This window comes from Marmota flaviventris, chromosome 8 (genome assembly GCF_047511675.1).
Source record: "Marmota flaviventris isolate mMarFla1 chromosome 8, mMarFla1.hap1, whole genome shotgun sequence".
In the NCBI taxonomy this organism is placed as follows: Eukaryota; Metazoa; Chordata; class Mammalia; order Rodentia; family Sciuridae; genus Marmota; species Marmota flaviventris.
Window position 1 is genome coordinate 34,945,314 of NC_092505.1, and position 25,630 is coordinate 34,970,943.

The 25,630-nt window shown below is 34.1% G+C and overlaps 1 pseudogene; it reads left to right on the forward strand.

The window, feature by feature from the left end:
• The first annotated feature begins 23,008 nt into the window (after positions 1–23,008).
• Positions 23,009–24,039, forward strand: LOC139706771 (zinc finger protein OZF-like; annotated as a pseudogene).
• Positions 24,040–25,630: the final 1,591 nt, after the last annotated feature.

A 25,630-nucleotide genomic window follows, 5' to 3' on the forward strand; every position in this document is an offset into this window, starting at 1 on the left:
AAATACCCCCCCACACACACCTGTAGTACTTATGTAGTTAGAAGAGGAGGAGGAAAACTATTAACACCTGTAACCCAGGCCAGTGGTAACACAGAAAATGAAACAGCATTAGCAATTGACTTTCATGAGTAGCCACCAGCAGTGCCAGACCACATAATCAAGTTCATCATGTTCCACTAGTCAAGTGGAGTTGGTGGACTTGGGAAAGTAATTTGGATAGAGGGCAAGAAAGCCCCTGGCAACTTTTTGTTATGCCTGCAAGGTTTAAGCATATCAGGAGCTGCTGGTAGGGGCCAAGGGACCCAAAGTATGACAGGAATTGTCAGGAACAATAGGACTCAAGTATGACAGGAGCCAGCATGAGTCATGAGAACCCAAGAGTGCTAGGAGCCAGCAGGGGCCAAGAAAGAGCGCAAGTGTGTTAGAGCTGGCTGGGACCAAGAAACTTCCGAATGTGCAAGGGCCTATTACCTATATAGCTGATCCAGAAACAGTCCATTGCTTGAAGGTAAGGCACCGATACTGTCCAGTGTTTGGTACTCTGATAACTCTAGCTATGGACAACTGCCTGTGTAGATGGCAGTGACTGTGGAGCCTGAGACAATCTAGTTTGATACTGCTGCAGTACAAAGTAGCCAGTGAGTTGATCTACACACTTAATGGATGGCGATAGCAAATGAAGTATCCCCCTTAGTGATATGTACTCACAATTGTGCTGTGTACCAGGGGCAAGTTCTGTGGCAAAAGTTTTGGGAGCTAAGCCACAAGGAATACATTACTATTGGGCATGTTACTGGCCATGTTTGCCGGACTAGCCCTGGGAATGATGAAGAAGATCCTTTGTTCAGGGTGTGGTGGCAGCTTGGGTGCACTGCCACCTACATGAAGCAGATATGAGAACTCTATGGAATGTAGTCAAACCATGGGGTCTGCCTTTAACATCAGATGCCCTGGTAGAGGCTTGCCAGGCATGTGTGGTTTGTGCTCACGAGTAAAAATCTTGGGAGATTAAGTGGAAATGGTTGGGGACTGAAGCTGGCACAAGGGGCTGCCACTTAATGAAGCATGTCTATTATTCCAACTGTTTTTTATCTTCTATCTGCCAGAATCCTGAATCTGTCTCCTTGGTTTAATCTTTGGTCCAACAGATATTCAACTTCAAGTAGATACAGGTATAATTATCAAGCTTTTTATTCATTCTTTCTGAAATATTGATCTGCAGCAAGCTTCCTCACCTGCACGACTCAGAAGAGTTGTTTTTCCTTTTCAACTAAACATTCCAAGTTATAATTCTAGTGCAAACCACCCTTGCAACCAGTTTACTCAGAAGGATTTTGACAGAAAACAAATACTCGTACAACAATTTCAGGAGTTCCTACTCAATAGTACTAGAAGCAAATAAAATACAGATATCCAAAGATGGGGCAAAGATGTTCTATCCATCAAGCAGCCACAAGGGATGCCCTAACTTAAACACTATTGGTTAAAAACCTCATGCTGTACAATAGCCAAAATATCTTGTAATAATCCCATAGGCCTGGCTCCATTTTCTTCAAAAGTGGCATGTTGGTTATAAGAAAACAATCCATAAAATCTAATTAGGTATTTGCATTTCATGTGCAGTTCCTACCGTTCTATATGGGTTTTACTAATGAATTGTGCTACCAACAACATAGCTTAATAATGTATTTGACACCTATCATATTATCATTTTAACAGGAGAATAAAGATAAAGAAGTAGACAAACATTAGATTTCCATGAAACAGGAAGGAAGGCTATCATATCTAATCAGAAACATAATTTAATAACTGACCTTTTTATTAAAAAATCACATTTTATGCTATAAAATGAGATGAAACCAGTATTGATAATGAATTATATAGTTAATTTCTTCTAATTTTTTCAAGATATTTGGTGTTCTTTTGTTTGTTTTCTGAAAATTTTCTGTATTGCTCAGATTTTTTAAATATTTTTCTCTAATAAATTAGTTTCCTAACCAATTATTTTTATTTTTATGGATCTCATTCTTCAAAATAAAATTGATTCAAAATACAACTGATTTTGTTGTACTTCAATTAGCAAACACTTTCTTCTTTTCTAATGTAAAATGTTTTAAATATAAGCATTCATAAATACAGCATTTAAAATTTAAAAATATATAAAAAACCCAGGAACTATAATAAATTTAAAACTATAAGTGATCTTTAAGGATTATAACTGCATCACAAAATAATTTTATATGTCATATTTTATTGAATTCAATATACTTTTAATTCTACTATCATTTCTTATTGATTGATCTAGTGGATTATTTATACATGTATTATTAAATATTCAAAGAATTAGTTGTTTTCTAGCCATGCTTTTCTTACAGCATTTTACAAAATCTATTCAGTGATATATCCTGTATTATTTTCAGCTCTGATACTTGAGTTTTTTGACTCTAGGGCCCTCACATTATGACTGTTTTTGTTAATTAATCCTTTGACATTTGAAAAGAATACATAACATGTAGTTTTGAAGTGATTGACACATAATTTATGTCAATGTTTTTAATGATATTGTTTATTATTGATTATTTTTAGATATATATGAGAGTAGAATTTGTTTTGAAAAAAATTATATTTGCACAGATTATATCTTATTATAATTAGGACCCCATTCTTGTGGATGTATATGATGGTGGGATTCACTTATGTTTCTTCATATGTGTACATAGCAAATTGTGTACATAGCAAAATTATGTCATATTTGTTCTACTGGTTTTCCTATTCCCATTCCCCTTCCCTTCCCTTCATTACCCTATTATAATCTACTGAACTTCATTACTTCCCCTTTCCCCCTTTATTGTGGTTTACTTTCTGTATATCAGTGAAAACATCCAATCTTTGATTTTTTTGGAATTGGCTTATTTCACTTAGCACGATAATCCCCAGATCTATCCATTTACTAGGAATTGTCATAATATTATTCTTTTTATGGTTGAGTAATATCTGCTGTGTGTATATACACAAAATTTCTTAACCCATTCATTTGTTTAAGGGCACCTAGGTTGTTTCTATAACTTAGCTATTGTAAACTGTGTTACTATAAACATTAGTGTAGCTGCATTGCTGTAGCATGCTGATTTAAAATCCTTTGGATATATGTGAAGAAGTACTGGGTCAAATGGTATTCCTAGTTTTTTGAGGAATATTCATACTGCTTTCCAGAATGGTTGCACCAATTCAGAGACCCACCAGCAATACATGAGTGTACCTTTTCCCCCACTTTCTTGACAAAATCTATTCTTGCTTGTATTCTTCATAGTTGCCATTCTCATTGGAGTTGAAATCTCAGTGTAGTTGGATTTGCATTTTTCTAATTGCTAGAGATATTGAACATTATTGAACATTATTTATATAATTGGTGACCATTTGTATTTCATCTTTTGAGAAGGGTATAATCAGTTCCTTTTCCCACTTATTGACAGGGTTATTTGCTTTTATGGTGTTAAATTTCTTGAATTCTTCATATATTCTGGAAATTGATGCCTTGTCTGAGGTGAAGATGGCAAAGATTTTTTTTCCATCCTGTTGGCTTTCTTCATGCTCTTGATTATTTTCTTTGCTCTAAAGAAGCTTTTTAGCTTAATATCATTCCATTTACTGATTATTATTCTCCTTCCTGCACTTTAGGAGTGTTTTTTTTTTTTTTTTTTTAAAGAGCGAGGTGAGAGAGAGAGAGAGAGAGAGAGAGAGAGAGAGAGAGAGAGAACTTTTGATATTTATTTTTCAGTTTTTAGCAGACACAACATCTTTGTTTGTATGTGGTGCTGAGGATCGAACCCAGGCCGCACGCATGCCAGGCAAGCGCACTACCGCTTGAGCCACATCCCCAGCTCTTTAGGAGTGTTGTTAAGAAGTCAGTTCTTGAGCCAATATATTGAAGTGTTGAGGCTACATTTTTTTCTAGTATGTTGTTAGGATGGCCTTAGGCCTGAGCCTAAGAACTCCATTTTAAAAACTCCAGTTTGAAACCTACAGTTTCACCATGCAACACCCACAGATCCCTCCAGTATGGCCTCAAACAAGTTACTTCCCTTCACCCTGATAAACAGAGTGAAGTCACCTGCAGGCTGTCCTGGTCTAATAATAGGGAAAGGTGAGAAGATCAGGGTGGAGACCACCAGACCAGATGTTTCTGACCCCAGGGTAAATGATGTCACTGAGAAATCCAGTGGTAGCTTATAAGGATTGAAAGGGGGTCAAAAACCCCCAAATTTACTATAAATAATAGAGCAAATGAACCGGGATTCAGCCAGCCAAAACAAGGATGCACTCTAGCTGGAGAGCCTGATGAGGACCTGACATCCCATCACTTGTCATCATTTTCTGAGCCTCTGCATGATCCTCACTGCTTTCAAACTCTACTGCCTCCTCTCAACCTTGGTGAGAGCCTCAACTTCTCCCTATGACCCTCTCCTCAACTGGTTATCCACTCCATGCCAGGAAAAGCCTGCCTTGGTTCTGGACCTGGTCATTGCAGTCTGAGTGAGTGTGCATCTGCTGGACTGAAACCCTAAGACTTAAGACTTTTGAACTTAGCTTGCAGAAGACATGTCTGTCATTAGCCTATCATGATCAAGTGTGTTTCGCAGTGCTTAGAATTAATCTAGAATTGTTTGCTGTGAATTAATTAATCTAGAATTGTCTGTTGTATGTTGATTTTGTCTATTGCAGTGCCTAGCATTAAGGATTGTTGTTTTCTTGATTAAGAATCTATAGAGTGAAATTGTATTGAATAATTTGAGTAAATAAGGCATTGAAAGGGGCAGAAGTGCATGGACATTCTTTATTTCTCCCCTCGACTGCATACATTGCAATTTTGTCCCCTCAAGACAGAGAGATAGCTCTACTTCATGAAGCTGGAGCTGAGGCAAAATACCATAGTGGAAGAGTGTGGTGGAGGGAAATAGCTCACATTATGATCAGGAGAGAGAGAGAGAGAGAGAGAGAGAGAGAGAGAGAGAGAGAGAGAGAGAGAGAGAGAGAATCCAATTATCAGTACAAGGTATATACCCCATAAGCATGCCTCCAATGACCCACCCCCTCCAGCCATACCCTAGCTTCCTTCAGTTAATCCCAGCAGGGGATTAATTCACTGATTGTGTTAAGGTTTTCATTACATAATCATTTCTCCATCCCTCTAGTGTGGCCTCAAACAAGTTACTTCCCCTCACCCTGATAAACAGAGTGAAGCCCCCTGCAGGCTGTCCTGGCCTGATAAGAGGGAAAGGTGAGAATATCAGGGTGGGGACCACCAGACCAGTTGTTTCTGACCCCAGGGTAAATGATGTCATTGAGAAATCCAGTGTAGCTTATAAGGATTGAAAGGGGGTCAAAAAAAAAAAAACCAAATTTACTATAAATAATAGAGCAAATGAACAGGGATTCAGCCAGCCAAAACAAGAATGCACTCTAGCTGGAGAGCCTGATGAAGACCTGACATCCCATCATTTGCATTGTCTCACACATGAGCTTTTGTGAGATACCTCACATATAATCATAACTTTGACACAATAAGCAGGAATCATAAAATCAGCAATTTCCATCAGTAGAAACAGTACATAATCATAAATTTTATTTGGCATAAGATCAAGCAGTAAGTGTTCTATGTGACTTCCACCTTATTAGTGATTGCAATAGAATGTGTGGTGGGGGCTGGCTTTATATAAACTCATTAGTGTAAAGAGGTGTTAAGAATAGAGTCAATTAAGAGGAAAGAAGAAGAGGTAGAAGGTAGAAATGTGCAATATTAAGGGATGAATAGGACAAATGCAGTGGTAACATGGGATGTCTTGGTTATGAGGAGGAAGGCAGAAAATAGAAGTGAAATGGAAAAATGAAAGAGAGAAGAGTAGATTGTGGTTATTATCAAAGGAAAATAGAAAGAGGGAAAAAAGAGAAACAGAGTAGTGTAATAGAAAATTGCCGCAGTCTGGCTGGGGAAAATAACTGGGGGGTGACAAGCAACTTGTGAAGGTTGATACAGCAGGAGCCACTTTATTACGGGACAGAGAAGTATATATACCCAACTAATTACACACAGCTTCACTTAATTAACATAAACTAGATACAGCAGTCAACCAATAAGGAATCCTCATCATCTTAATGATTACACACAGTTTAACTTAATGGACATAATCTAGACACAGCAGTCAGTCATTAAGGAATCTCCATCATATTAATGGCTCCCTGGCTTTACTTCTCAAACCACTCCTCTTGGCAAAGTGCCAGGCGCCATCTTGACTTGTCTGTGGCCCTTATCAGAAAATGTAATGGTTAATTGAACTGCCAACTTAGTTGGATTAAGAGATGCCAAAGATTAAGAGGGACTGATTGGAATATGGGATATCCAACTGAAGTGGATACCCTCCCTAAGTGTGGCAGCATCATCCAATAGGATGGTAATTTGGATGGAATAAAAGTTGAAAGAACAAGGAAGCAACAGAAGATGCAAGCACAATTCTTTCTAAATGTGTTCTTGATTGCTGCTGTGATAACCTGAGGACCTCAGACTCTTGCTTCTTCACTATTCCAAAGTGTACTCTGACAGTGATTCTCCAGGGACTTTCCAGAAGCTTTGGTCTTAGACTATGGTACCATCATTAATCCCTCTTGTTCTGAGGCTTCACCTTCTTGTATTTAACAGCTTTGGTTTCTATAGCTCTCCAGCCTGCAGATAGCCATTGTGGACTATCCAGTTTCTGGTCATGTGAGCCAATCTAATAAATCCCCTTTTTATAATTATACTTCCTGCTGATTCTGTTCCTCTAGAGAACTCTTAATACTGACAATATATTGTCAAACAAAATTAAAATATACTAATTAAACCCTAACCCTCAAAAAAGAGAGCAAGGAAAAATATCTACCAAATAAATAAATAAAAAGAAAATAGAAAAATCTTGGCATAAATTTAAACAGCCATTTACACTTCCATTAGAGTGAACAAAATAGTCAATAAGAATACTCTCCCTGCCTGTGTCCAACTGATTTTCATTTCATATCTTCTTGAGGTTTGAACTGAGTTTGGGAGTATAGGCCTTGGGCTGTTGAATCCTTCCTTTTTACTACGTTGCACATCAAGATGCATGTTGGGGTGTAAGACTTCTCAACTTTGCTTCTTGCCACAGTGTCATTCCATTCCCAGGTCATGTTTTCTGTTGCTATTTATTTATTTATTTATTTATTTTGAGAGAGAGAGAGAGGAGTTTCTGTAGGTGGAGTTCCTGGGAGTGGGGCTTAAGTTTCATGAGGCTCCAAGTGTTTCATTGTGTGGTGAGTTGTCCAATAGTGTTGATTCAACATGCCTCTAGAGCCTCTACATTGGGACATTGTACCCCAGGAATCTCCCTAGGGTTCCACTCATGAGACAGGAGAATTTAACCTTCACTGTTTTTGTTGCACAAGGATATTGCCCCTTCTGTCCTTCAGGGTTTAGTCACTGAACACCCAGAGGCAGGCCAAAATCCGAGCGGTGGTTGCAGAGTGAGAGGCAGGCCAGAGGCCAAGCAGCAGGCACCAGTGAATTGTGGGTCAGAGGCCAACTGGTAGGCTTAGCAGCAAGCACTATGTGCTGGAGTGGAAGAAGCTGAGATCTGAGCAACTGACCAGGTGCTGAGCAGTGAACTGTGTGCCTAGCAGAAGACCGAATAGCAGGTAGAATGCTGTTCACCAACACACCCAACCATTTAAATTGCTGACCTGCTATAGCTGGACTTGTAGCCCCTGGAAGCTGCTGGAGTCAAAGAGTTAAAGGTAGCTGGGTTCTCTTTGGCCTTTCCAGTTTGTATTCCCCCAGGCAAAATGCTTTCACTGTCTGATTTTCCCTGGGCTTGCTACCTCAGTTAAATCTTTGGTAGGCTCAGATAAGATCTCATGGACCCATCTTGAAATCTTGGGACTGCATTCCCAGTTACCAGGGGCACAAAACAAGGCACAGTTGTCCTGAGATGGCTCCTATTTGGGATGATTGATAAACTTGAAGGGTCTTTTATGAGTTGACCTTTAATGAGTCCTTTAATGAGTTGAACAGCTTCTGGATGGACTAGAGAAGGCTGCCCCTGTAGTATTAGGATTTTCAGGGCTAAGCCTGTTACTATTTCTCAGCTTTTTCCATCCTTGTGCACTAATTCCACTACGCCTGCAAGCAGCTTATCTCTAATTTTATATCTTTTCCTTGTTTAATGAACCCAAACTTTCTATTTTCTAAAGCTCTTGGTCTAATATTGAATATTAGTGAAAATATTTTTATTACTTTTTTAACCTCAGGGAGAAGTAGTATTCCTGCTGCTTGAGTCGCAGGTAGCCAAGCAATCTGAAATGCTGCTACACTCTAATCTGCCATCTTGCCATTGTTTAATCATATTGCTTAAAACATCTATTTTCTTATTGACTCAATTATTTGTGTTTCTATTATCAGTTAATGAAGAGTTTTCTTATGAAAAGTCATTCATGATTTTGGCTTTGCCATTTTCTTTTTTAATTCTCCAGGGAAATTGAAACAGAGGGTTTATTAAAATAGAATAAATATTATTTATATATAAAATAAGTTGCAACATACATTGAGTCTGAAATTAGAGTTTAGTTCTTCAAAGCAGTCTCCAAAAAGAGAGGGAGATAATCAGGGTTCAACTAAAATTTGGAGACTTTTTAAATTTTAATTTGTAACACATTGGACATAATATGTAAATTACTGAACAAAAACCGTATTTTAAGCAAAAAATAACAGGAGTTTTTATTTTAGAAGAGGTACCATTACTAGTATGGCAATATGTAAATCAATGGATGTGTAACTGATGTGATTCTGCAATCTGTATATGGGGTAAAAATGGGAGTTCATAACCCACTTGAATCAAAGTGTGAAATATGATATATCAAGAAATATGTAATGTTTTGAACAACCAACAATAAAAAATTAAAAAAAAAAGAAGAGGTACCATTAATTCATGGATCATTCACTAATTTTACTAAAAGGCAGTGAATAATAACTATAGAACATCACAGATTTGTGCATATAGTGAAAGCTAAAGCATAATACTGTTTAACTTGATTTTACAGTGGGAAGCTTGTTAAATCTGAAGGACATCTCCATCTTTATTTTATTTGAACTTTCATGACAATGACTGACTAAGCAATTTTCTCTTATGTCATACACTGCACACTCTCTTGATTTTCTATTGCATTTCCAATCAAATATATGTTTTATTCTTTACTAAAAAGATTCTTGAAGCTAGTACTATCATTTGCTTGATTAGTTCTATACTATTACTGCATATAATATACATTTTAGAACATATTCACTATAAATAAATAATGAAGTATTTACTTAGTAACAGGTTGACTGTTAGTGTTCCATAGATTTGTGTATTAGGTGCTATTCTCTACTCATCTACATACATTTTCACTAGGTGAGTAAAAATTTATTTGAGAATTATTATATGTAAACTGATTTGGAGATGAAGATTGTGGATGTCCTTGAAATGATCATAATTGTATAGAATCAAGGCAATTGCACATGTGACTTAATTAGTCATTTAATAAATATTCTATACACAATGTAACAAGCTTATGGTATTGTCCAATTAGTAACTGGATTATAAATTCAAATGTAATACTAGAAGTTTGCTATTTAAAAAAATAAAATTATTTGGAAATGCTACTTTAAATATTCCATTTCTAAATTGAATTCTACATCTATTATGAATTTAATTCTAACAATTAAATTTAAATCATAATTTTATAGAATCAAGGCAATTGCACATGTGACTTCTCAAATTGTAATAAAATTTTTATTTTTGTATTCTTTTTTCTAATTTTCAATTTAATTATACTTTAAAATTTCAATCGACTGCTATTATTTTCTTTCCAATCTACTATATATGTGTGTGTATATATATATATATATATATCCTTATATGTTTATTAAATTTCTCTCTCATATGTACTAAGCTTCAGTGTCATTGTTTTCATTTTCCTTAAAAGCCTAGAAAAAATTCTTAAAATTATTGATTTAGTTATATAAGCAGTCTTCCTATTTGTTAAATTGGTAGTTTTCTTTTTCTTAACTTGAATATATTACTGAATGTGGTCTTGTAATTTTAGAAGGCTTTTATTTCTTATAAGTCTAGGCTCTTCTCGAATTGTAATAAAATATGGAGTGTGAACTTTAAGAACTGTAACTACATATAAGTAAATATGATTTTATGTTTGACAGTAATTCTAATACAAAAAAAAAGAAACAAAACTTTTTATAAGTATATCTGGTATTTCACTCCTGTTTTCCTATATAAAAGTAAACAAAGTTCTTTTCCTGGTATTGTATGTTTCCAAACACAATATCAAATTTTCTTCAAAGATTTTCTTCTCAACTACAAGTGTAAAAGTTTATTTTGTCTGTCAGGTATTATTTTATTATATCATAAGACACTTGGTTACCTTATGGAATGAAATAATAAATTAAAAATAAAAGCAAGTGTTTAACTACCTATAGTGGGGCCCAGAGAAATGAACAAGACATTTGACAACAATGTGGGTTTTTTCTTTTTTTTTCTTTTGTTTTTCTGTATTTCTTTTATTTTTTTCTTTCTATTTAAGCTTTGCCAAGCCAAAAGATGTCACATAAATTTACAGAAGTCTAAGGAAATCTTAGACTCCAAGTAAGAGGAAATATTTAGGAGTTCTTTGAACATAAGAAGCAGATCTGGAAAATACCTAGGATTTCCCATTTTGAACTTCCTAAGGCTATGATATAAGAGTACAGATAAATCTGAAGCACCCAACCTTTAATGAAGACTCAAGCATTGCTTCCAATAGCCTCAGCTACTGATTAGATTAAGTCAACTTGCCTCTTCACAAACTTCCTACAAAAACAAAGAAAGTACAAAAAGTACACTCTGTAGCAATGGTTTCTAATTTTCTTCATCTTTCCTATGAGAGCCACAGGAAGATACCTTTTGTCTCTTTACCATGAGAAAGACTTATTGAAGATAAAGTCCATGAAAGTGCAGGGTTTTCTTAATCCTATAATACCCATAAATTCCTCATTCATGTTTATATTTCAATGGAATTAATCTAGAAATCAGTAACAACACAAAAGTAACTAAAAATTTGCAATATTATTGAGATTAAATATTTCCTTCCAATTAAAACAAAGATCCAACAATATGCTGCCTACAGGAGACTCATCTGATAGGAAAAGACATACACAGACTGAAGGTGAAAGGTTGGGAAAAATCATACCACTCACATTGACCTCGGAAGCAAGCAGGGGTGTCCATACTCATATCAAATAAAATAGACTTCAAGCCAAAGTCAATCAAAAGGGATAAAAAAGGACACTACATACTGCTCAAGGGAACCAACACCAACAAGACATAACAATCATTAATATATATGTCCCAAACAGTGGTGCAGCTATGTTCATCAAGCAAACCCTTCTCAAGTTCAAGAGTCAAATAGACCACAACACAATAATCATGGGTGATTTTAACATACCTCTCTCACCACTGGACAGATATTCCGAACAAAAGTTAAATAAAGAAACTATAGAACTCAATAACACAATAACTTAGACTTAATTGACATATATAGAATGTATCAACCAACATCAAGTGGATAGATACATTTTTTTTCTCAGCAGCACATGGATCCTTCTCTAAAATATACCATATATTATGTGACAGTGCAACTCTTAGCAAATCCAAAGGAGTAGAGATACTACCATGCATTTTATCTGATCATAATGGAATGAAATTGGAAATCAATAATAAAATAAGGAGGAAAAATTCCTGCATCACATGGAGAATAAACAATATGCTACCGAATGAACAATGGGTTACAGAAGACATCAAGGAGGAAATTAAAAAATTCTTAGAGGTAAATGAAAACTCTGACACAACATATCAAAATCTCTGGGACAGTATGAAAGCAGTACTAAGAGGAAAATTCATTGCATGGAGTTCATTCCTTAAAAGAAGAAAAAGCCAACAAATAAATGACCTCACACTACATCTCAAAGCCCTAGAAAAAGAAGAATAAATCAGCAGCAAATGCAGTAGAAGGCAAGAAATAATTAAAATCAGAGCTGAAATCAATGAAATTGAAACAAAAGAAACAATTGAAAAATTGACAACACTAAAAGCCGGTTCTTTGAAAAAATAAATGAGTTTGACAGACCCTTAGCCATGCTAACAAAGAGAAGAAGAGAACCCAAATTACTAGCATATGGGACAAAAAAGGCAATATCACAACTGACACTACAGAAATACAGAAGATAAATAGAAATTATTTGAAAACTTATACTCTAATAAAATAGAAGATAGTGAAGGCATCGATAAATTCCTTAATTCATATGATCTGCCCAGATTGAGTCAGGAAGATATACACAACTTAACCAGATCAATATCAAGCGAGGAAATAGAAGAAGCCATCAAAATATTACCAACCAAGAAAAGCCCAGGACTAGACGGATATACAGCCGAGTTTTACAAGACCTTTAAAGAAGAACTAATTCTAATACTCTACAATCTATTTCAGGAAATAAAAAAAGAGAGAGTACTTCCAAATTCATTCTACGAGGCCAATATCACCCTGATTCCAAAACCAGACAGAGACACTTCAAAGAAAAAAAAAAACTTCAGACCAATATCTCTAATGAATATAGATGCAAAAATTCTCAATAAAATTCTGGCAAATCGGATACAAAACATATCAAAAAGATCGTGCACCATGATCAAGTGAGATTTATCCCCAGGATGCAAGGTTGGTTCAACATACGGAAATCAATAAATGTAATTCATCACATCAATAGACTTAAAGAACCATATGATCATTTAGATAGATGCAGAAAAAGCATTTGACAAAATACAGCATCCCTTTATGTTCAAAACACTAGAAAAACTAGGGATAACAGGAACTTACCTCAACATTGTAAAAGCTATCTACGTTAAGCCTCAGGCCAGCATCATTCTAAACAGAGAAAAACTGAAGGCATTCCCTCTAAAATTTGGAACAAGACAGGGATGCCCTCTCTCACCACTTCTATTTAATATGGTTCTTCAAACACTGGCAAGAGCAATTAGACAGACTAAAGAAATTAAAGGAATAACTATAGGAAAAGAAGAACTTAAACTAGCACTATTTGCTGATGATATGATTCTATACCTAGAAGACCCAAAAAACTCTACCAAGAAATTTCTAGAACTAGTAAATGAATTCAGCAAAGTGGCAGGATATAAAACCAACACCCATAAATGAAAGGCATTTCTATATATCAGGGACAAATCCTCTGAAAAGGAAATGAAGAAAAATACCCCATTCACAATATCCTCAAAAAAAAAATACTTGGGAATCAACTTAAAAAAAAGAGATGAAAGATTTTTACAATGAAAACTATAGAACCCTTAAGAGAGAAATAGAAAAAGACCTTAGAAGATGGAAAGATCTACCTTGCTCATGGATAGGCAGAATTAATATTATTAAAATGACCATACTACCAAAAGCACCATTCAGGTTCAATGCAATTCCGATCAAAATCCCAATGGCATTCCTCATAGAAATAGAAAAAGCAATCATGAAATTCATCTGGAAAAATAAGAGACCCAGAATAGTTACGCAATTCTAAGCAGGAAGAGTGAAATAGGTGGTATCACTATACCAGACCTTAAATTATACTACAGAGCAATAGTAATAAAAACAGCATGGTATTGGCACCAAAACAGGCTAGTAGACCAAAGGTACAGAACAGAGGTCACAGAGACTAACCCACAAAATTACAACTACCTTATATTAGACAAAGGTGCCAAAACCATGCACTGGAGAAAGGATAGCATCTTCAACAAATGGTGCTGGGAAAACTGGAAATCCATATGCAACAAAATGAAATTGAATCCCTATCTCTCACCATGCACAAACGTTAAATCAAAATGGATCAAGGATCTAGGGATTAAACCAGAGACTCTGTGTCTAATAGAAGAAAAAGTAGGCCCTAATCTCCATCACATGGGGCTAGGCCGCAACTTCATTAATAAGACACCTATTGCACAAGAATTAAAACCAAGAATCAACACATGGGATGGATTCAAACTAAAAAGTTTTTCTCAGCAAAAGAAATAATATGTGAAGGAACAAATTTTTACCCCTTACACATCAGATAGAGCTCTAATCTCTAGGTTATATAAAGAGCTGAACAAGATAAGCACCAAAAAAACAAATAATCCAATCAATAAATAGGCCAAGGACCTGAACAGACACTTCTCAGAAGAGGATATACAGTCAATCAACAAATATATGAAAAAATGCTCATCATCTCTAGCAATCAGAAAAATGCAAATTAAAACTACTCTTAGATACCATCTCACTCCAGTAAGAGTGGCAGCCATTATGAAGACAAACAACAACAAGTGCTGGTGAGGATGCAGGGGAAAAGGTACACTTGTACACTGCTGGTGGGACTGCAAAGTGGTGCAGCCAATTTGGAAAGCAGTATGGAGATTCCTTGGAAAACTGGGAATGGAACCACCATTTGACCCAGCTATTCCTCTTCTTGGACTATACCCAAAGGACCTAAAAACAGCATATTACAGAGACACAGCCACATCAATAGCAGCACAATTCACAATAGCTAAACTGTGGAGCCAACCTAAATGTCCTTCAGTGGATGAATGGATAAAAAAAATGTGCCATGTATACACAATAGATATTAATCAGCAATAAAAAAAAAAAAAAAACAATAAGATCATGGCATTTGCAGGGAAATGGATTGCATTAGAGCAGATTATGCTAAGTGAAGTTAGCCAATCCCCAAAAAAACAAATGACGAATGTCTTCTCTGATATAAGGGGGTGACTCAAAATGGGGTTGGGAGGGAGAGCAAGGGAGGAAGACTACCTCTAGATAGGGAATAGGGGTGGGAGGGAAAGAGAGGGAGAAGGGGAATAGCATGGATGGTGAAAGGAGACTCTCATCATTATACAAAATACATGTATGAAGATGTGAATTTGGTATCAACATACCTTATATATAATCAGAGATATGATAAGTTATTGTATAACGGTGTATTAAGAATCATAATGAAATTAAAAATTTTTAAAAAATCATAAAAAAATTTCCTTCCAATGAACATATGACTCAAGGAAAATATATTATTAGAAGTTAAAAGTTAATTCTGAACTAAATGAAAACAAGAAGAGAATTATCAGAATTTATTGGAAATGTTTTAGAGAGAAAATTATTCATTGCACATATACTGCTTAGGTTAGAATAGAGATTTTTATAAAATATCATTGGAAACTAGACATAAGAGAAAATTTATTCCAAAAACATGAGAGGAAAGGAAATAATAATATTTAGAGCAGAAATGTATAAAACTAAAACCAAAAAAATAGTAGACATAATCAGTGGCATTAATATTCTTTTTTTAGCTACGAATAATTGACCAATATCTTCCCACAGTCACCAAGAACATTAGAGGAAAAAACAAATTACTAATATCAGAAATAAAATCATAGTACCTCAATACTAGTACCATGGACACTAAAATGACAATAATAGAATATGATAAACTATATTTACCAAGTTGTGATAATTTAGATGAATTAAAACAATAATTGAAAGAGACAATCTATCAAAACATACCCAGTAAGAATAAATAATTTGTTTGTCTATGTCTATTAAAGATATTAAAATTTATAATGTTTCAAAAAAGAAAGCACCAAGTCCAGATAAATTCATTAGTGAATTTTGCTGAACATTTAAGTAATAAATGATACGGAAAATCTATAATATTTTCTGGAAGTTAGGTACAAAAGTAAAATTTCCTTACTCTGTTAAACCAAATTTGCTCTAATACCAAAAGCACATAGACACATTATTAGAAAGGAAACTTGCTGGATGCAGTGGCACATGCCTGTAAACTCAGCAGCTTGAGAGGCTGAAGCAGGAGGATTGCAAGTTCAAAGCCAGCATTAGCGAAAACCAGTCGCTAAGTAACTCAGTGAGATCCTGTCTCTCAATAAAATGCAAAATAGGGCCCATAATGTAGCTCATTGTTTGAATGTCCCTGAATTCAATCTCAGGTACCCCCACACCAAAAATAGAAAGGAAACTATTGACAAACACATCTCCTATGTATATATTTACAAAGTCATCACAAAATATTAGTAAATAAAATTCAACAATATAGAAAATTATGCATTATGGCCAAATGAGTTTATTACAGGTACGTACAGAATTTATAAATAAATTAATGTAATCACATCAGCCAAATAAAGAAAAAAATATTTGTTAAATAAAGCAGAAAAATTGACAAGATCCAACAAAAATTCTTGTTAAATTTCTCAGCAAATTAGAAACTTCCCATATGTTTGTGTGTGTGTGTGTGCATGTGTGTGTGCATATATATATATATATATATATATATATATATATATATATATAAAATCTATTAGCATCTTACTTAATAATAGGGACCAGTATCCCTTTCATCTAAGATCAGAAACAAGAGAACAACTTCCTTCTCACTAATTCCAATACTCAACATGATACCAGAATTCCCATCTAACTCAATGAAAAAAAAATACAAAAAAGAAAAAGAAAAAGATATAAAAGTTATGTGTGGATTGGGAAGGAAAAAAATATATATAGTTCTCTATATTTCAGATAACATGCTGGTCTACCTAGAAAATCCCAAAGAAAAGACAAGCAAATTATCTAAAAAATACATGGCTTTTGTTAGGTTAAACAATACAAATGACCCAAGTAAACTGAATCATTTCATACTAGCAAGGAACATAGAAATTTGAAAGTAAAAACATAAAACAAGTTACAATGTTACTACCCTTCCCAAAATAAGTACTTGTGCTTATGTATATATCTAACCAAATATGTACGTGGTTTTAAGACTAAAACTTCCCACAATATCCCATTTGTGGAAGAACTAGGAAAATTGGTGGTTTAAGTGAACCTGACAATAACACAGATGAGGCTGTGGTACAACAGGAACTCTCAGCCACTGCTCATTGGAATGCATTATGGACAACTCCTTTGAAGACAGTTTTTGCAGTTTTATACAAAACTAAACATAAGCCTATTGTATAATTTATCAATCATGTCTCTAGGCTTATCCCTAAGTTATATGAAAACTAAAGTTTACACAAAAATTTATACAAGAAAGCTTATCAGTTTCACTTATATTTACCATATGTGAAAACAACCAAGGTGGCCTTTTAATAGGCGAATGGAAAAATAATCTGTGGTACATCCTTAAAGGTGTTTACCAGTCAGTGATTAAAAAAAAAAAAAAAGGAATGAACTTCCTAGCAACAAGAATATTTGAACAAAATTTAAGTGCCTATTTTTAAGTGAAAGAAGTCCATCAGAAAGTAATGTAGCCTCGTACCATGATTCATATCTGCAATCCCTGTGGCTTGGTAAGCTGAGGCCAGAGGATCACAAGTTTAAAGCCAGCTTCAGTAATTGAGCAAAGCCCTAAGCAACTTAGTGAGATCCTTTCTCAAAAAAAAAAAAAAAAAAAAAAGTTTAAAGGGCTGGGAATGTGGCTCAGTGGTTAAGGACCCTGGGATTGTATATTTGGTACACCTCCCTCCAAAATAAGTAATATACGTCATAAGATTACAATTATATTACAGTATGGCAAATGTAGATAGATAATAAAAGGACTACTTTATGACAGGAGTTCTGTAGGAAGGAAGGAGGGGAAACACTGTACTGGGAAGTTTGTTGCTGTTGTTATTTGTTTTTGGTACGTGGGACTGAACCTACTGGTGTTTTACCAATGAGCTACAACCCCCAGTACTTTAGTACTTAATTCATTTACTACTTATTTCACTAGAGACAGGTTTTTGCTAAACTGCTAAGGTTCTCAATAACTTGCAGCCCTCCTGCTTTAGCCTATCAGTTTGTTGTTGTTAACTTGTACAACCATCACTGCTACCCATAGAGAAAAATTTTTAAATGTTGAAATGTTTTTTATGATGCTGTCTGTGATGGAACATATGTGATAGTACAAATTCACCAAAATTCATAAGATTTATGGCAAGAAGAGTGAATTGATATATGCAATTAAAAAAATCATTTTGGAAAAAAAGAGGTTATGATAATGAAATAAATACACTGCTTTTTAATAATTAAAAAAATCATTTTGGAAGAGTATAAGTTTTCTAGATCTGCCATACAAAAATATCATGGATGGTACTGCTCAAATATCAGTGATTTATTTTCTCATGGTTTTGGAGATGGAAACTCTTGAGACCATGTCATCATTGCATTACACTCTGCCCTTCAGGGTCTTAATTGCTAAGCACACATACTAAGGGAATGAAATTGCTGCTGCACAGTTATTTGCTTTTGGTGGCCTCAATTACAACTCTGTTCTACCTACCATTCCTAAGACCTAATTGCTGCTATACCATGTACTCTGAAACCTACTTAGCAATTGTAGTATCCCAACATCCCAGGGACTCAAGTCCACTATGCAGTGTCACAAAACCAGGCCCTACTTCCTGGGAACCAACCAAATTTTCCGTCTGAGTCATTACTGGGCCCCTCCATCCTTGGATACTTATTGCCATTACACCTTTGTCTCTGTAATATGAGCTACCACAATGTCACACTGTTTCATGGGTAAGAGTCAGCACTATGTTTCTCCTACAATTAAGGGTGTAAGTCATGGCTACACCTCTTAGGCTCATCTTCTGCAGTAGGTTGTAGTATACAGAGTAGCAGATATGTAGACTAAAAAAGTCTAGAGATATAGTGTACAAAATGGTCACCATAACTACCGTATTGTATCAAATATTTGAAAATTTAATGAAAGAGTACATTTTAGGTGCTTTTATCATTCACACATATGTAGGCTAATCATGTGAAATGGTGGGTATTTTAATGTTTTTCTATAGTAACCATTTTACTATGTATGAGTATTTTATAATTTATGTTATATACCTTAAACAAATACTTTAAATAGAGTAATAGAGGAAAAATGAATAAAATATTCCATTTCTTTACCTATTTTCTACATTTATTTATAAATTATAACTACACATTTATTTATTCAACCATCTATATATTTTAACTATCATTATATTTATATTTGTTTATATTTTTTATTATTTTTTTTAGTTGTTGATAGACCTTTATTTTATTTTTTTATACGTGGTGCTGAGAATCAATCTCAGTGCCTCACACATGTCAGGCAAATGCACTACTGCTGACCCCCAGCCACAGTCCCCATATTTATTTTTACCTGAATATTTTCAAAAGAATATCAACAAAATTAATAATAAATTGATATTTGGGTTTAAGACATATGTAGAAATGAAATATTTGGAAACACTCAAAGAACTTTGGCAATGTAAAAAGAAATTACATGATTACAATTTGAATACTAATATAGTTTCCACATCATTTATGTAATAGAAATATAATATTTAAAGGTAGGCTGTAGTAATTCATCAATGCATATTATAATCTCTTATATAGCCACTAAGCAAATAATAAAAACAAAAGTATAAACAAAAATACTCAGGTAATAGAACAGAATACTTTGTTAAAAAAATACCCATGTGTTATAAAAAGAAGTAAAATAAAAGTACCTCAGATAAAATATACATAGGAAAAAAATACAAAATGAATAAGAATGTGTACTTGAACATATTATAAAATATACATTAAGAAAAATGGACTATTTGTAAAGAGCAAAGATTGACAAATTTGATTTTATTCAAAAAAGAAGAAAGAATATCAGATTATTTTTCTGCTATTAAAAAAATGAGAAAAATATAGAAAACTTTAATTACTATTCAATATTGAACACTGAAAGAAGGAAAACCAACAAGGTAAGTTATATTGTTACACATTTTTTCCTAGAACCATATTAGAAGATTCAGCACAAGTAGGGGGAGTTCACAGAGCACTGCATCACATGAGGTTGAGAAGACAAAGATCATCGTTAGAAAAATCAAATCCTCTAGCATTTGTAGACAGAGTACTATAGAGGAAGCAAGTGCACAAACAGAAAGTTTGAATATACAAAAAAATAAAAAAAGGTCCATCAAGATTTTTGCTGAAGCCAGTTTTGCTAGTACACACCTGTAATCCCAGTAATTTGGAAGGTTGAGGCAAGAGGATCAAAAGTTAGTGTCCAGTCTATGCTACTTGGTGCAAACCTGTCTCAATAAAATACAGAGAGTTGGGAATATAGGTCAACGGAGTGCATTCCTGAGTTCAGTCCCCATACTGAAGGGAGAGAAAAAAAGAAAGATTTTGGCTGAATACAAAACTAACTGAGGACAGACTACATGAATTAGAAGAAAACATCACCAAAAGGAAGAGTAGAACAACTCAGAGTACCTAAGCAGTTAGAAATAATTTATTAGAAATAGTGCCCTGAACTAAAAGGGTCATATAAACAAAAGGGCCAGGCAGAATAATCAAAGTTATCACTTCAGTGGTGAGAGTAAATTAGCTCTACATTTGAGATTCTTCTAAATTTACACTAACAAATCTTAAAGAAAAAATCATGAAAAAAAATCATGAAAAATTATACTCATTCCACAAGAATGCCAAAATTGTATATTAGGTTTTTAATAGAAAAATAGAACATTAAATTTATCCTGTTAAATATTAAATTAAAAATTATGAGGGAAGCAAAAGAGCAATAAAATATAAACAGTGAATGAGATGAATTTTAATGAGTATAAACAAAACCATAAATGACAAAGATGATAGAGATTAACAGAGTATGACATTAAAACATTTATGAGATAATTAACAACTACAATAAAAACTTAAATGGAAAGTCTAGACAGACATGAAAATAAAATTTCTTAACTGAAAAAATTCAGAAAATCCTGTATTAATATCTTATTAGAAAGTAGACAAGTAGATGAATGAATGTTTTGACAAACCCAAAGATATTATTCAAAGTGAAAAACATAAAAAAATGGGCATTAATGGACTAGTATTCACCTCCAAAAATACTACATGTCATGTTGTATTCCCAGAAGAAAAGTAGATGGCAGGAAAATATTTTAAGAATTAATGGATTTTTTTTTAATTGATACAAACTTTAAACCCATGGATCTAAGAAGCTCAATTAACCCCAAATAAAATGAAACATGAAGTAATTATGTGACAGCAATATATGATTAAAATTCTAAAAATCAGTGCACCAATAATAATCTTAAATAGACAGGAACAAAATTATAATTTTGAGGAAGGCATCAAATCTAAGAGAGAGAAATATATTTTCCAAAACCATGCAAACCATCATGATTAGATAGAAACATTACAACCTATAATTCTTTACCCAATAAACACATTATTTAAAAATGAAGGTAGAAAAATCAGAGTCATACAAAAATATTTCTCAGACAATCCATCACCAGCAGAACTTCACTACAAGAAATGTTGGAATATCTTTCCCAAGAAGAAATGGAAGAAGACAAAGTAAGTATTTGGAATGTATCCAAAAATGGGTTGAGAATTGGAAAATATAACTGTGTGAATAAATATAAACAACATAACATCATCATCATCATTTATTGTGTGTTTTGTAAGCTAAATAATTTTTACACTATTTACAATGTTGAAAACACCATATATACACTTGATAAAAGTATATTTTTTTATAGTACAAGCAATAGAAAATATATGAACATAGTATGAGAGATATATGGTTCTTATTTGAATAGTGGCCATAAAAAAAGAAAAATAAGTAACTCAGAGAGTGACATAGTAAAAGAAAAAAATTAAAATATCAAGTGGGGAAGATAGAAAATAAATATTAAGAAAGTAGATTTACTTAAAATTCTACCAGCACTTAAAATTAACTCATTTAATCTGTTTACCAGAAGCAAAGAACAGAAATTTTCAGATTTTATGATATAGCACGTTCAGTAGACTGTCTAGTAGAAACCCGATTGTAATATACAAACACAGACATAAATGATACAAATGAAATGATGAAAATGATAATCAGACGAAAGCTGGTGTAGCTACATGAATAGCAGACTAGAGTTCTGAATAAGGTATCAAAGTAGAAATTGAGTCGGTTTGTTATGAAATCAGTTCTGCAGAAGACATAACAACTGCAAATGTATAAGCACTGAAAATTTCAGTTAAAATACATAAAAATGGTTTAAAATGGAAGGAGAAATATGCAAAATAAAAATAATATTAGAAACTTCAACACATCTCTCAGTTACAGAAAAGTGAAAAGAATCAATAAGAGAGGCGCGGCCCACCGAGTGGACATTTTGGTCTTTGTCCGCGGGTCAGGACCGTCTCTTGGTTCACGTGGAGCGCGGGACTCTCTCTAAAGTAGATTTCTTCAAGAGGAATTGCCCAGTGGTGATAAAGAGACCAAGCTGTATGATCCTCCACTGAAGCAAGAAGATCCACTGGATGGTGGGGGAAAAGTGGAAAAGAAGTCTTGTCAGAAAAAGCCTGAGAAGATGATGAACAGATAGAGAAGCAACAAGAGACAACTTGGGAGGCAAGTTGTGTTCATCAAACTACAGACTAAGGAAAAAAGGATGTGAATATAAGAAAATTGGAAAAATCCTTTGTTTGCTCAACCTCATTTCTTTAAGGAAACATTTTTGAAGTTTTAGGTTGAAACTGTTTAGACTTAACCATGAGGGAAGGTATGTAGTTGAGTCTCCAATTTTACTAGCTGCATGTTCTCTACCACTGCTTATTTCTTATGGTAATATCCCCCTATAAGTGTAAAGCAGTGTGAAATGCCTTCAGTATAAAAAGTGTGATATAGCATCTGATAGCAGAGCATTCATCCTGGAGGAAAACCTTATGAGTTTACTGAAGGTGGGAAAACTTTTACCCATATATCACATTTATTGAACGTAGAAGTCATGCTGAATGGGAAACCTTGTGCTTCTAAAGAGTATTGAAAAGCCTTTAGCTAGATGATAACATTTTATCACAAATCTTATCCATTCCTCTGCATTTGAGAGGTCATACAGAGAAGCCTTCTAAATGTAAGAAATGTGGAAATATCTTCAGTCAAAAGTAAATCCTCGTGTATCAAGAAATTCATACCTGAAAGAAACTTTGTGAATGTGGGAAAGCTTCCATTCAGATGTCACACCTCAGTCAGCAGAAAATTTATAGTGGGGAAAGCCCCTTTGCCTGTAAGGTATGTGGGAAAGTCTTCAGCCACAAATCCAATCTTACTGAGCATGAGCTTTTTCATAATAGAGAGAAACCTTTTAAATGTAATGAATGTGGGAAGGCCTATTAGCCAAAAGCAGTATGTCATTAAACATCAGAATACTCATACTGGAGAGAAGCTTTTTGAGTGTAATGATTGTGGAAAATGCTTCAGCCAGAAAGAAAACCTCCTTACCCATCTGAAAATCCACACTGGAGAGAAACCATTTGAGTGCAAAGATTGTGGGAAAGCTTTCATTCAGAAGTACAACCTTATCAGACACCAGAGAACTCATACAGGAGAGAAGCCCTTTATATAAGGAGTGTGGGAAAACCTTTAGTGGGAAATCAAATCTTACTGAGCATGAGAAAATTCATATTGGAGAGAAACCCTTTAAATGTAATGAGTGTGGTACAGCTTTTGGCCAGAAGAAGTACCTCATAAAGCATCAAAACATTCACACTGGAGAGAAACCCTATGAATGTAATGAATGTGGAAAAGCCTTCCCTCAACGAAAATCACTTATTGTGCATGTGAGAATTCATTCAGGTGATAAACCTTATGAATGCAATGTATGTGGAAAAGCCTTCTCTCAGAGTTCATCTCTCACTGTACATGTAAGAAGCCATACAGGTGAGAAACCCTATGGATGTAATGAATGTGGAAAAGCTTTCTCTCAAATCTCAACCCTAGCTCTGCATTTGAGAATACATAGAGGTAAGAAACCTTACCAATGCAGTGAATGTGGGAAAGCTTTCAGCCAGAAGTCACACCATATTAGACATCAGAAAATTCATACTCATTAAAAACCCTATGAATATCTTCAAGATGGGAACACATCAAAAATTTATATATCATAAAGTCATTCTGAGGCAGTGTACCACAAATGAAGGGAACTTAGACACAAATGTTAACAACTTTGAGGACACTGAAAATTCATATTGAAGAGGAAGACATTTGTATGATAAACAGACTGCCAATAAAAAAAAAATATTCCACAGTCAATGGTAAAGGTAATGCTGAAACAATAGACATTTCCATTAAAATTGGAACAGAAAACAGGCCTATTAACTCCATCAATATAGATGTGAAGTTCTTCACCTGTGTAATAAGTTGTGTTAGAAAGGAAGAGACAAAAACAGATGGTATGATCATCTATAAGTAATAAAACTCTGGTATTGCTTCAGCAGAGGGAAAGAGATTCTAGAAAGAGACCTATGCATTTAGTAGCACTTACAATATTAAATAAATCCATCAGGTGAGAAAATATGGGACTATTTTAAAAAATTATTCGGAGGTAATTTGTTCTCTAAAGGGGAAAGAAAATAGACCATGAACACACAAGCAAAATTCATGGGAATTGAAGACTGAAAGATACAAAAGCCATGCACTAAAGTGGCTGTGACCTTTGGAGTAGAGAAACTTTCCTTCTTAACAAATTTAAAAATATTTAGCAGTTTTACTTGTGAGTGTATATGCTCAGGAGATACCAGGAAATTTATTGTGGCTTGATTTGTAGCCAAATATTGGAAACAACTTAATTGTTCATCAGGAACAAAAAGAAGTTCTTATGATGTGACACTATACGTCTGCAAAATGCAACTATGAGATCCACATGTTATTAACAGAAGGATCTAAAAAAATTGCATTGAGGGGGAAAAAAAAATTGCAGGATGATACATATAGTGACTTTGTAAATTTGAATTAAAACTTCATGAAATTTAGTACTTTATATTGGTAATGAATACATACGTGTATGTTAACGTTTTTGAAATGGAGAAATACAGGCCAAACTTTTGATAGTGGTAGCCTGTGAAGATTGAGAGGGGTAGGGAATAAGTATGGGAGGTAGGGTGGGGAGGGGGCTTCAGCTTTTTATATATAAACATCCATTTCTCTTGAAGACTGCAAGTAAATATATGAAGATACTGGCTAATTCTGGATTGTGGTATATGGATATCTTGTCTTATTTTTTGTACTTTTCTGTATTTTTAAAATTTCTCAAAGTTAATAAGAATGGGAGTGAGGATGGGAACTCTGTACCTGTAGAAGTTATGTTATAATGGACTAATTCCCAATCAAATACTAAACTTTTTATAGAAAATATTTCTAAAATTTTATCAACAATGAGTGGATGGACTTGCTCTCTATGTAATATGAAATTATCTATTTTATTAAAATTAAAATGACAGCATAAAAAAATAATCAATAAGAATCCAGAAGATCTTACTGACATCATTAATCATTCTTGTCTTAACTGAATTTAGTAAAAATGTAAATTTAACATATCAAAATGGAAGAGATGTGGCCAAAGCAGTGCTTTCAGGGAAATTCTAGCTAAAAATTAATAATAGAAAAAAATGACACCTCAAATCAAAATTATCTAAAGCTACAAAT